This window comes from Equus quagga, chromosome 22 (assembly GCF_021613505.1).
Source record: "Equus quagga isolate Etosha38 chromosome 22, UCLA_HA_Equagga_1.0, whole genome shotgun sequence".
NCBI lineage: Eukaryota > Metazoa > Chordata > Mammalia > Perissodactyla > Equidae > Equus > Equus quagga.
In genome coordinates, this window is record NC_060288.1 from 492,701 (window position 1) to 505,213 (window position 12,513).

The 12,513-nt window shown below is 42.0% G+C and overlaps 1 protein-coding gene across 5 annotated transcripts in view; it reads right to left on the minus strand.

Annotated features, from left to right (window-relative positions):
* Positions 1-12,513, minus strand: part of PSD3 (pleckstrin and Sec7 domain containing 3) — a 643,022-nt gene that overhangs the window by 413,498 nt on the left and 217,011 nt on the right. The window contains exon 1 of one of the 5 annotated variants that reach the window (XM_046648397.1): positions 9,461-9,515. The exons of the other annotated variants lie outside the window; for them this stretch is intronic. The gene's annotated coding sequence lies outside the window, so the exon portion shown is untranslated. Of the gene's footprint in view, positions 1-9,460; positions 9,516-12,513 lie in introns of those variants that run through there. 5 annotated transcript variants of the gene reach the window in all.

Here is a 12,513-nt window from a genome sequence, read left to right on the forward strand (position 1 = left end):
CGGAGCGCACGGAGCGCGCCCACTGCACGGGCGCGGCGCGGGGACGGAGACTCTCGCCTGCCTGTCTCAGAGCTGACGGACGGCAGGCGCAAACACAGCATGTGTAAAAGCACCATCCTAAAAGGTGGCAAAACATTGTCACTTAATATTTTTTATTTTTAAAGTATCTACAGCATTCCTGCTATTATTTATTATGTTTTAGAATCAAATTCTTTGAAGAGCTTTAGCTTAAATTCTAAAACTACAAGGAAATAAACAGGATTAGGTTTCCAGAAATTTGTTTTCTGTTTTTAAAAAATCTGTTGGGCAAAACGAGCTACAATTGCATGAGCTAAACCTGAGCATTCACACAAAATACAAAACAAGGGCAGGCATTTAACTCCCTCATTCTTTCAAAAAATAGTGACACAGTACACCATGTGACAGGCAGTTGGCACAGTAGGAGTAGACAAAACAAAGCTGTTAACTGCTAGATATCTTTGCATCTAATAGTACCTGGCACACATTAGGCACCAATGAACAGTAGCTAAATAAATGGGTACAGGAAGAAGTTACGTGTGTAAGAAGAAAAGGGCCTGTCACTAGAAAGCTGCTTGTATCCTGACCAAATAAAACATTCCAGTGCTTTGCAGACTTGACTCCAAGTACCCTGTCAAATGCGCTGTGCCAGAACACTGCAGTGAGGGGATGAAAACAGAAGCAGGAGAGCCCTATCCCAGAGCTCCAAAATAAGACAGGCCCACCTCTCCATTATCGGAGAAACATAATTGACACAGATTAAAACCAGCCAAATAATTCTCTAATTTTAAAAATAAGTAAACCCCCAAGTGTAAAACCCGCTTCTCATCAATCAAATAAATCAGGAAAGGCAGCATTTCTAGGCCATTACCCCTGGGTCAACTTGGCACTTAGAATATGGCTTAACTAATTAGTCTAACCAGGGCTTCTGTTCCACATGTCTGCGGCCGCCTAATTACCCAACTCAAAACCATTCACCCAACCCCCAGGCCAAGCCCCTCCACAGCTCTATCTCCTTAAACGATTTTCCACAAAAACATTTAATGATACTACCACATATTAAAAACAAGTATTGATTTGGGAATGTGGAAGACACGCTAAAGTTCTGGGGCACTGTTTCCTTACAAACTTTTAAGGAACAAAACTAAAAGTTCTCATAGTCCTCCTGAAGTATACAAATAAGAGCAGGGAAACTAACTTTGGTTTCTGAAATCCTCTTAGTCATCATAGTAAAAATCTGCCTCAAATAAAGAAATGACAGGTCTTTGCCCCATAAGGTGAGGACTTCTTGGACTGGAGCCCGCCATTTGGCCTGGGGGTTTCAAAACCCAGTGCAAGCCTGGGCCAAGCCAAAAGGACATAGGACTGTCACCGTGTTCCACCCACACAGCAGCCTGCACGGAGAGGGCTCCAGGTAAGGGTAGCTTGGGTTCCGCAGGCATTTTGTTTTTTCAGACTACGTCTTTTCATTCCTCCTGTGTTACAATTTCTCTTGGGAGGAAATAAAAAGCATGCCAGAGACAGCAATGGCCATGAATAAAGCAACCCAAAGCCGTGGCTAAGCCTGAGTAAGCAGTGTTGGTGAGCGCTGAGACTGAGCCACACACTGGCTTACAGCTCAGAAGCACAGCCCGTGAACAGGTCTGGTTTGCCCACCACCTGAAGAACTGTCACTCACCCACACGGCCGATTTCTTCCTGTTTGGGCTCTTTCACAGGCACTTCAGAATGAGCTTTTTGGCAAAGGAGAAAAAAAAAAGAGACCAGAAGGAAGTGAGAGAATCAAAGCGGCATCAAAGGTACAGAACCCCCCAAAGAAAACAGGGAGAGTCAGTGCTGGTTTATCCTCCACATGGAGAACACCAAGGAAAAGAGAAACACCAACTCTAGGCAGAAAAAATAACTCAGAAGAATGAGAAGACGGTAGGTGAATTAATGAGAATACTAGAGATGAGAAAATGCTACAGCTCTATCATAAATGATCTGGGCAAATTTCTTTAGCTCTGACGTCTGATTACATTTTCTATAAAATATAGCTCATAGTACCTTCTTCCCACATGACTTATATCATTTTAAACAAATTTAAAAACCAACAACAAATATGGAACAAATAGATTTGTTTGTTCCTTTAAGCCTCCCAAGGCCCACCCTGAAAGTGGTGTTTAGGATCAACCACCCACCTGACAGATGTCGAACCATGCCTAGTATGTGCCTCAGCAGTGTGCCAGAATCAACAGCGAAGAAGGAGGAGATGACGTCTAACCCCTGTTCTCAAGGAGCTTACAGACTAGGTAGAAGAAATGAAATAACACAAAACAACATCCAACAAGAGTGCTGAATTTCAATAATGGCAACTCTGTCCGTTGTGTTAAGCCAGCCAGAAATCTCTGTCATTCTTCCTTTCCTTATATCCCATCAATCATCAGGTTCTGTTGCTTTCACAAAACGTGGCTCATTTATCTATCCACTGTCTCTATCGCAACCACCAACATTCCTGTCCAAGAAACCTTCGTCTCTCAACTACAAACACTTCCTAAGTAATCCCGTGCTCCTCCCTGCAGTGAGAGAACAGACTGGAGGGCGATCTTTTTAAAAGGTTAAACCATTCACAGCTCTCAATGACTTCCCATTTCCATAGGCTACAATCCAAGCACCCGATTTTAACTATAAGGTCCTACACAATGTGGCTTCAGCTCACCTTTCCAATCTCTTCCCTCCGCTCCCCATCTTCCACCCTCAACGCCCCAACCCCTTACTCACTTAGCTAGGCCTCTGGCCTTCTTTCAGTTCTTCATACACTAAGTTCTTGCCTGCCTCTGGCCTTTGTGTTTCTTATTCTTCTCTATGGCATATGCATCCTCTGGCCAGCCCCATTTCATCTGCCACAGACATCTGCTGTTTCTGCCTGCCCAGCACTCTTCCTTCTGATAACAGAACACCTCTTTTCTTCTTTAAATCCTTTCTCCCCCATTCTCACTCCATGTAGTTTGGCTTAAATTAGCAATTCCCTTCCTTCTCACCCAGGGCCATGCATGTGGGCATGTGACTCAGGCCTAGCCAAAGTATTCCATCCCCCTGGTCACAGACACAGACATTGTGTAAATTAATAAATGGAAACTTCATTTAAAATGGAATCAGGAGGCCAGAAGGGAGAGCTCTCATCCCCTAAATTGACAGCAGAGCCTAAGAGGATAAGAAGACGACTTCCTCTTGACTGGCAAGAAGCTCAGCAATGAAAAGCCACTGCACTTCCAACTTCCAGTCTCCTCCAATGGACTCTCTGCTTACAGCAGCACTCTCAACTTCCTCTTCCCCTCCATAAAGAGTTTCTCCTCCCCTTGCTGTGTGGGACTTGCACATGGCTCGCACTTCAAATTGCAATTCTTTGTTCATCCCAAATAGACCCATTTTTGCTGGAGAAATAACTGGCCATGTATTAGTTTAAGGTCAACAACACTTAACTCAAGTCAGGCCTATCAAAGCTAAGGCCAGGATTTTGCTGAAAATATAGGGAAGAGGCATGCTGTGGGGCCAGATGATAGGCAATGGTACATACACCAAACAGAGCTCATACAGTGAGGGGAAAAAAAAAAGGTTTGGCTACAGGGTCTACTCCCCTCTAATGCAGTCCTGAGGGACAACTCTCTCTGATGCATTAGGATCAAGATGAAGAAGAAAAGACACAGGACAAGGAGTCAAGTCTCTAATCCTGGCTCAGCCAATTACTAGTGTGAAAATTAATAAAGGAAATCTCAACTAAAATTGGAGTTGGGAAGGCCTGTAGAAGGAGCTCTCATGCCCTACCACTCATGGTCCATTGCACCAAACAGGAAGATGTTCAATTACAGACCCCTAACAAGAAGACATCAATTACAGATCCCAACAGGAAAAAGCATCAGTTACAGACCCAAATAGGAAGAGACTTAACTTGCACTCCCAAACAGGAAGTGCACCTTCTTTACTGCTCCAGGAGGAAGGAAGACTTCCTTCTTGCCCAGGCCAAGCCCAGTCAATGGAGAAAGCTGCAATGAGGAGCCATCGTCACCTGAACTTTTACTTTCCTCCAATGAAGCTTCATTTTTTCCTTGCTGATGACTTCCTTTCCTTGTCCCGCCCTCCTCACTCTAAAAGCCTTCCATCTTGCTTACTCCTTTGGAGTGTCTCTCTGCCTGCCAGATGAGATGCTGCCCAAATGATGAATCATTTAATAAAGCCAATTAGATCTTCAAATTTACGCAACTGAATTTTGGTTTTGAACACTAGCTATATGATCTTGGGCAAATCAATTAACTGTTGTAGTTCTTGGTTTTCTTATGTGTAAAATGTCAAAGTAGGGCCAGATCTTCCCTAGATCTAGAGCTAAAAGTTTTAAAGGTGTCGACTTAGATAATGGGCCCTACAAAGCCTGCCGCAACCTGCACCTCTTAAAAACTACTAGCTTCTTTCTGTCTGACTCTATACTATGGTAGGTAAGATGTAAATGTAAATGGTGCCAGTTTTCCAGAAAGGAATGTGGATTTGGGGGCCTTAAAAAGTTCACACCTTTGATTCTCAAACTCCTCTTACAGGAAAATATTCTATGTAAATGTCAGAGAGACAGACATGTTTATATAAAAAGTTTTTATATATAAAGTATACATATATACAAATATATATATACACACATATATATATATAAAGATCATCATAGAGAAAAACTGTTAACATCCTAAGTACCCAACAATAGGGAACTGGTTAAATGAGTTATAGAAGAGCCCTAAGATTAAACAGCAGGTGGCTATTCAAAAAACACATTTGCAAATAGTTTTAATGACATGAGAAAATGTTCATAACATAATATTAAGCAAAGGAAAACAAGTAAGACTGTGTATTCTGTATGAACACCTAAACAAACACACATGCTCAGAATATAGAAGAAACAGAAATGCCTCAGAACAGGTTAACAGTGTTTTATCTCTGAGCAGAGGGATTATAGTTGATTTTCATTTCTTCTTCAAATTTTTTCAAATACATATTTAAGTATATCCCAATCTTTTTACAATTACCAGGTCTTTTTTCATAATCAAGAAAGAGTGGAAAATTTAAAATGGAATTTTAAAAATTAATTACACAATGAAAAAGAAGGTTGTACATGCCCATTATTTTCACCAGAGACCTGCCATGCATTACCTTTTCTGCCATGCATTAGAATTCCCATGATGATTACATTCACTAAGGGGTCAATGGAAAATAATACTGAAATGTTACATTACACAGTTTTGGTTTTGCCAAAGTACTTTTAAACAAGTGAGGAGAGAGGGAAGCAAAATACTGCCTCCAAAGACAGTTAAAATGTCCACATACTCCTCTAACCCCTTCTATTAACCCAGATGAATTTATCAACTCAGCTAGGTGACACCTACAGCACCAGGAAAATGAGATGCAGAATTGGGCTGGAAGAAGCTGACAGCGATAGCCAAGAAAACTGTAGCACCACAAAGGTTTCACAGAGGGGACTGGCAAGTCAAATCTGCAGCACTTTTAACCAGACACCACCATAAATATCAAACTGAAAGTCAGACTGAATTTCCAGCTGTAAAAATATGCAAACCACAACATTACAGAGGTGGACTCGTCCACATAATCATAAGGTGGTGTGTTTACTCTCTGGGAGGACAAAGATCCTGGGTAACAGAGTACACACACAGGCACATACACACTCACACCCATACAGCCCTAGAGCCCAGGAAGGCTTCACAGTGAACCAGCTCCCTGGGTGTCCTCTGGCTAGGGGTCAACTGTGACCTACAGGCAGACCTTCTCTGCCAGCTTTAATCGATAGCCAAACCTCCAGAATTTGTCCAAAACTGATAATGCCTGTGGAACATACAGGAGAGTTTTAGAATTTGCCAAGTTGGGACACCACAAAAACAGCTAGTGACATTTAAAAGGATTAATTCATACACATGTAAAACAGTGTTAAGACAGAAGTATTATATTAAGCATTGTTTCAATGTCAGGACTTTTAGACAAAGGCATTTAAGACATTTAGTCTACACTAAAAATAAATTAAGGCTCTGAGTTAGGACCCTAAATCTATCTTTAAAATAAGTTTTACTCATTCTTAAAATTCCCTTGACTGAACTTAAAATTCCCTTGACTAAATTATCATAATAGCTAGGCTTTTATTGAATGTTTACAATGTGCCAGGATTGAGCTGAGCATTTCACAAGCATGGTCTCCTTTTAATCATGTAATCATGAAAAAAGCCCCATGAAACAGGTTTTACCCCATTTTACCAATGAGGAAACTGAGGCTCAGAAAATTAATACATTTGCCCAAAATCAGATCACCAGTGAGGGGTGTGATTCAAACCCAGGTCTGTTGGATTCCATCATGAAGTTATATTTTGCAAACCAATGTATGGTAGAATATTTTTAAGGGGTTCATACTTGTTTCATTGTGAATTTATTTATATAACTAACAAGGATCAAATCTCTAACTACAGTAATTCCAACAGTGCGCCAACTGGCTGAAAGGTGTGTCTCACTAAACCAAGGCTGACCACAGCTGGCTGAAACTCCCAGGAAATCCTTTCAAATTGTTAGTGATACCTGAATAATAATAATTTTTAAAAAGCAGATATCCTCATCCTCGGCTCAAAATTGTTTGATCGTTTCCTATCTCAGAGTAAAAGCCAAAGATCCTACAAGTGTGCTTAGAAAAGTGTTTGCATACAGGAGGCCCACAATAAATATCTGTTGAATGAACAGTAAGTTATCAGAGCCACTGTATCCTTTCTTCCTGCTTTCAAGGGGAAGGTGCTTCTGTCTCCAGAAAGATGAAACACTGTGGCATTACATAATTGAAGAGACAGAAAGCCCATCTGTAGGGAAATCACTGAGCTCCAAGTTCTGATGAAAAAAAGAACTCGTGTGCCCCAATGAGAATAAAATGAACTTATGGTTGCTTCATTCTATTAGCTCTGGAGAAGATTCAAAAGGACCTTTTAAAATGTGCTATACATGATTCAGTTTGTTTCACCTAAACATTAGTAACTGCAATAGAAAAAAGCAGTGGAGCTGCAGTCAGGACCTAAGTACTTATCCAACTGGCCTTTAATTTATTTTCTCTCTCAGTTTCCTCATTTGTAAAATGAGGTTAGACTCCACGATTTCCAAGGTTCTTCTTAGCTCTGAACTTCTGTTATTAAATCACAATCTCAAACTTAATTTACAAAACAACTAAAATAGTAATTATTTACATTACAAAAGGAATCTGATTTTAGACCACAATTTATGACAAAACCACAAACCCCTCAGACTGGAAAGAACATAAAGGGTCTTTCATTTGAACAACTGGACAACTCACTTGCCGGTAAATTCCTAAAATCCAAACCTTCCAGACGCAAGCATTTAATCTAGAACATCCTGGTAGGGACCTGACCTCTGTCCAAACACAGCTAAACAGAAAGTCCACTTAGTTTTCAAACAACTCTGTGTGAAAGTCCTTTCTTACTCTGAAGTAGAAATCTGCTCCTCTGGAAATGTTTCTCCTATATTCCTTGCAGAAAGACAGAGTAAGTGCACTCCTTTCCCAGACTCAGGTTTCTCTTCAGATCACATTCCTTGTACCAAATGCTTAAAGACAGCTCTTCCATCCACTAAGTCTTCTTTCCTTAGGTTAAAAATCACAGTTTGTACAGCCTCTCCTACTATCACATGATTTTCTAACCACTCACCTACCACGGATACCCTTGCATCGCTAACACCTCTCTTAAAATGTGACACCCAGAACCGAATACAATAATTCTCACAGATTCTAACTGCTTCAGACTACAGTGGAGCTGCTTTGGGCACGTATTTGAGGAAGATAAAACCAACCTTACAGCATCATTTTAAGGATTAAATAAGAGAATAAGTATAAAGTCTCAGCACTGTGCATACAGTAATCACTCAGTGAGTGGCTGTTGCTGCCGCGACTGCAGTTAATAGTAAGTGCTACTGACACTGCATTGGTGTTGGAGCCTGCACTCCACGATCAGGCTAGAAGGGCCAGTTCTCGATCACACTGAAGGCTGCCTTACACATTACTGGCTATTTTTCCCCCAAGTCAGGATCGGGCAGAGAAACAGTGTTTGAGGCTCACTTTAAATTGAAGATCAGTCAGAAATCAAGATAAAGCAACTCTGAAATTAAGACAAATTAATGGCAAACAGGATGTGATTTCTTTAAAAAAGTTAATTTGTACTCAAGTTTCCAGAACACATTGATTTCATAATTCGAGAATCCCCACTCTTTCCCCCTCAACCATACAATGCATCACTGACAGGTGCTGAGGAAGCATGAGAGAGTAAGCTCTGGAATAAGACTGTCCAGAGTTCAAATCCCAGATCTACAGTTTACCCACTGTGTGACCTGGGAGAAATTACTAAACCTCTCTAGTCTCAGTTTACCCATCAGTAAAATGTGCATCATGACAGCACTTACCTACCTTATGGGGATCTGTAGGAATCAAATGAAAACAAATGAGAAGTGTGTTTGGGATGGTTCTTTTCACCTTTTAAAACTCTTAGTGATGTTGCTGTTATAACTACTACTCAGAAGTTATATGAAGAAGCAAATTATCCTAAATAATGTCACTAAAACTTATTATCCCTCTGAAAGTCTTAAGCATTGTTTTTTCAAGGAAGGATTCACCCTAAGCTAACATCTGTTGCCAATCTTCCTCTTTTTTTTCTCCCTGAAGCCCCAGTGCATGGTTGTATATCTAGTCATCAGTACTTCTAGTTCTTCTGTGTGAGCCACAGCCACAGCATGGCAACTGACAGACAAGCGGTACAGTTCCACACCCAGGAAATGAGCTCGGGCTGCCAAAGCAGTGAGAGCACTGAACTTGAAGCACTAGGCTATCAGGGCTGGCTCTCAGCCATTTTTCATTTATGTAGACTCTTAGCACTGTTACCCATTGCTCAAGTCAATCAGCAGCTTAGTGTTTTTTGCAAATTTATAATTATCTTTTTTCCATACATTTATCTATTCATTTTTAGGTTAGATTTTAAAATTAATGTAAAAAATTCCACCCTAATTTTAAATTTTTTTTGAGGACAATTAGCCCTGAGCTAACATCTGCTGCCAATCCTCCTTTTTCTTTTTTTTTTTTTGGCTGAGGAAGACTGGCCCTGAGCCAACATCCATGCCCATCTTCCTCCACTTCACATGTGGGATGCCTACCACAGCATGGCTTCCCAAGCAGCTCCAGGTCTGCGCCCAGGATCTGAACCAGCAAACCCCGGGGCACCGAAGCAGAACATGCAAACTTAACCACTGTGCCACGGGGCCAGCCCCAGGCACCCCTAATTTTAATATTTAATGAACCATAAACACTATCATTATAGTAAATAGTGTGTTGATATTTACAGAGAATAATGAATAAAGGTACAAACAGAACTGTGTTTATTTTACCTGCAACTGCTCTGCATACAGATCTGTGCTGTCCAATATGGCAGCCACATGGAGTCATCTGGCACCTGAAATATGGCAGATGGGCTGCTGTGGAAATTAATAAATAGAAGCCTCATTAAAAGGGAGTTGAGCGGCCAGAAGGGGAAGCTCTCACATCCTATAGCAGAGCCCAACAGGAAGAAGAAAGACTTCCTCTTCTTGATGGACACGAAACTCAGCCAATGAGAGCCTGTCAGCCAAGGAGAAACCACTGCAACTTGAACTCCCAGTCTCCTCCAACGGACTCTTCATTTAGAACAGCCCCCCGAGCCCACCTTTCTGCTTCCTCTTCCCTCTGTAAAAGTTTCTCCTCCCTTGCTGCTGGAACGTGCATGTGGCTCACCACAGTTTCAGACCCTGAATTGCAAGTCTTTCCTGATCCCAAATAAACCCATTGTTTGCTGGAGAAATAACTGGCTATTTATTTAAGGACAACATTTTGGTGGCCCATACAGGGATCCAAGAAAGACCCCTGACAATTCTGAGGCTGGTGAGCAAAGAGGTGTGGTACCAACAACAGGGCCCACTGAGGCCCCAGGAACTTGAGGGGGAGACTTTCTCCCGATGCGAGCTTCCACCACTTTGCGATAAGGCCCTCCAGGCTTTACTCGAGATCTGTTTCAAAGTTTCATCCTTTACTGGTTAAGGCCGTGTTTGTTGTGAGTATTCGGTTGGTACTTCAGCCTGATTCGTGTGAAATCAAGCTGTTTCCACCGAAACTGTGCTAAGCCTTCGGTCCCACTCTTCTGAAAATGGACTGTTCCTACTTGAAACTGAACTGGCACTTTGGCCTGACTCTTTTGGGAGCAGGCTGTTCCACGGGAACTGAAACAACCTTCAGGACGATTCCCTTTGGTACTGAACTGTTCCACTAGAACTGCGCTGATTCCATCTTTGATCCACCTTACTAAAATCGAACTGTTCCTATTAGAACTGGCTGGTATTAAGCCTAGAGGCTGTTCGAGCTGTTCAAGCTGTTTGAACTGTTTAGACTATTTGAAAATTATTCTTTTACTCTAGAGAAAAATCTCTAAGAAATGGGATCCTGGTTATTTAAATATTTTGAGGGTGCTCCCCCTACAGGTACCCTGGCTGATTTTATGTCTATGAGCAGCATAACTTTCTCATGCGCATTTCTAACTAAATGGACCAATTTAACCAAAAGTAATTTAGAATACTAATGGCCAACGTGGAGACCTTTTGAACTCCCAAAACTTACTTTTCTTAAAACCGAACTGAACAACACAACCACAGCTCTGTAATTTCCAAAGCTGAATGGGACACCTATTTCCAATGGTATTTTAAGACTTCCAAACGTCACCAGGAGCCTAAAATTGCCTCTTGGCAAAATGAAATCAAGATCAGTGGAGGCAAACAAACGATTAAAGAAAGATAAAACGGCTTCCGAAGCCTCATATTCCTCTCACCCACTCCTCACGCTCAGGCGCCCCTCCAGCATCCTCTTGCTCCCTCCCTTCCACACCCCTGCGCCTCCTCCATACCCTCAGGCCCCCACACTAACTCTCTGGCCAGACTTCCCCTTCTCCCTGAACCTCTCCTCACTCCCTCTTCCTTGGAACCTATCGGAAGCTGTCCCTTTAAAATTAAGCTTTCTAAGCATCCAAAGGCTAAACTCTTAATTTCTTATACTCCCTGGACTACAGCTGAACTGCAAGCCATAGTTAAAGATTTTCCAAAGGAATTGAAGATCCTCACCGATTTGCTGAGTCATTCAAACTTATCAACCCAGTTTCTCTCACTTATATCAGCTAGTTCATAGGCTTGTCAGCGAAGGCCAGGACCAGCATTGGATGAAAACCACTAACTGGAAAATCCTGAGAAGTCTCTAGAATTACAACCAGATCAACTCGCTGACTTAGTGTATGATCAGGCTCAGGCAATCGCTAGACGACTTCCTCGGGCCATACCTAGGGCTTTCGCAAAGCCTGCTGATTGGAACGCAACTCAGGCTCGTGCACAAAAACCTGATGAACCTGTTCATGACTATTACAATCGACTTCAGATTGTTTTTAAAGAAAACTCCGGTCTCCCTTAGAAGTTGGTTCCATCCAGGTAGCTTCTAATTCTATGTTGATTAATAGGCTGAAGCAGGACCTTTCCCTTCTGGTAAAAAGGACCAGGATGGAATGGGAACCTGTGTCCAATCCAGATTTGGTTAATCTGGCAAACCAACTGCCCCCCACTCCAGAGAGAGACTGCTAAAATTCTTAACCTTCAACTCCAGCAAATGAAGGCCCTTTAATGAAACCAAAAATCTCCCAGTTTCTATTATTATTGCAAAGAGCCAGGACACTGGAAAAGAGATTGTTATAAATGCAAATGCTTCACACACCTTCAGCCCTCTAACCAGCCTTTCCAATGTCCTCCAAATTCCCAATGACGGGCTCCAAGGAACTACAGGGGCTCTTCCCAATCCACCCTCTTAAGTGGCTTGAAGAAACATTTCTCCAGACTGGAGATGAATCTCTCTACTAACTGACAACAGAACCACACTCTCGGCGCTCAACTCCACTACTGTAAAGCAGCCCCCGCCTCGGAGGACTAAAACAGTTCAAAAAGTGGGGATTTCTTACCTTATGACCCAGCCATCCCACTACTGGGTATCTATCCTAAGAACCTGAAATCAGCAATTCCAAAAGTCCCATGCACCCCTATGTTCATCACAGCATTATTCACAATAGCCAAGTCATGGAATCAACCTAAGTGCGCAGCAACTGATGATTAGATAAAGAAGATGTGGTATATATATATACAATGGAATACTACTCAGCCATAAAAAAGGACAAAGTCGTCCCATTCACAACAACATGGATAGACCTTGAGGGTATTATGTTGAGTGAAATAAGCCAGACAGAGAAAGACGAACTCTGTACGACTCCACTCATAGGTGGTAGTTAACATATGGACAAAGAGAACTGATCGGCGGTTGCCAGGGGAAAGGGGGGTGGGGGAGGGCACTAGGGGTGAAGTGGTGTACCTACAACATGACTAAT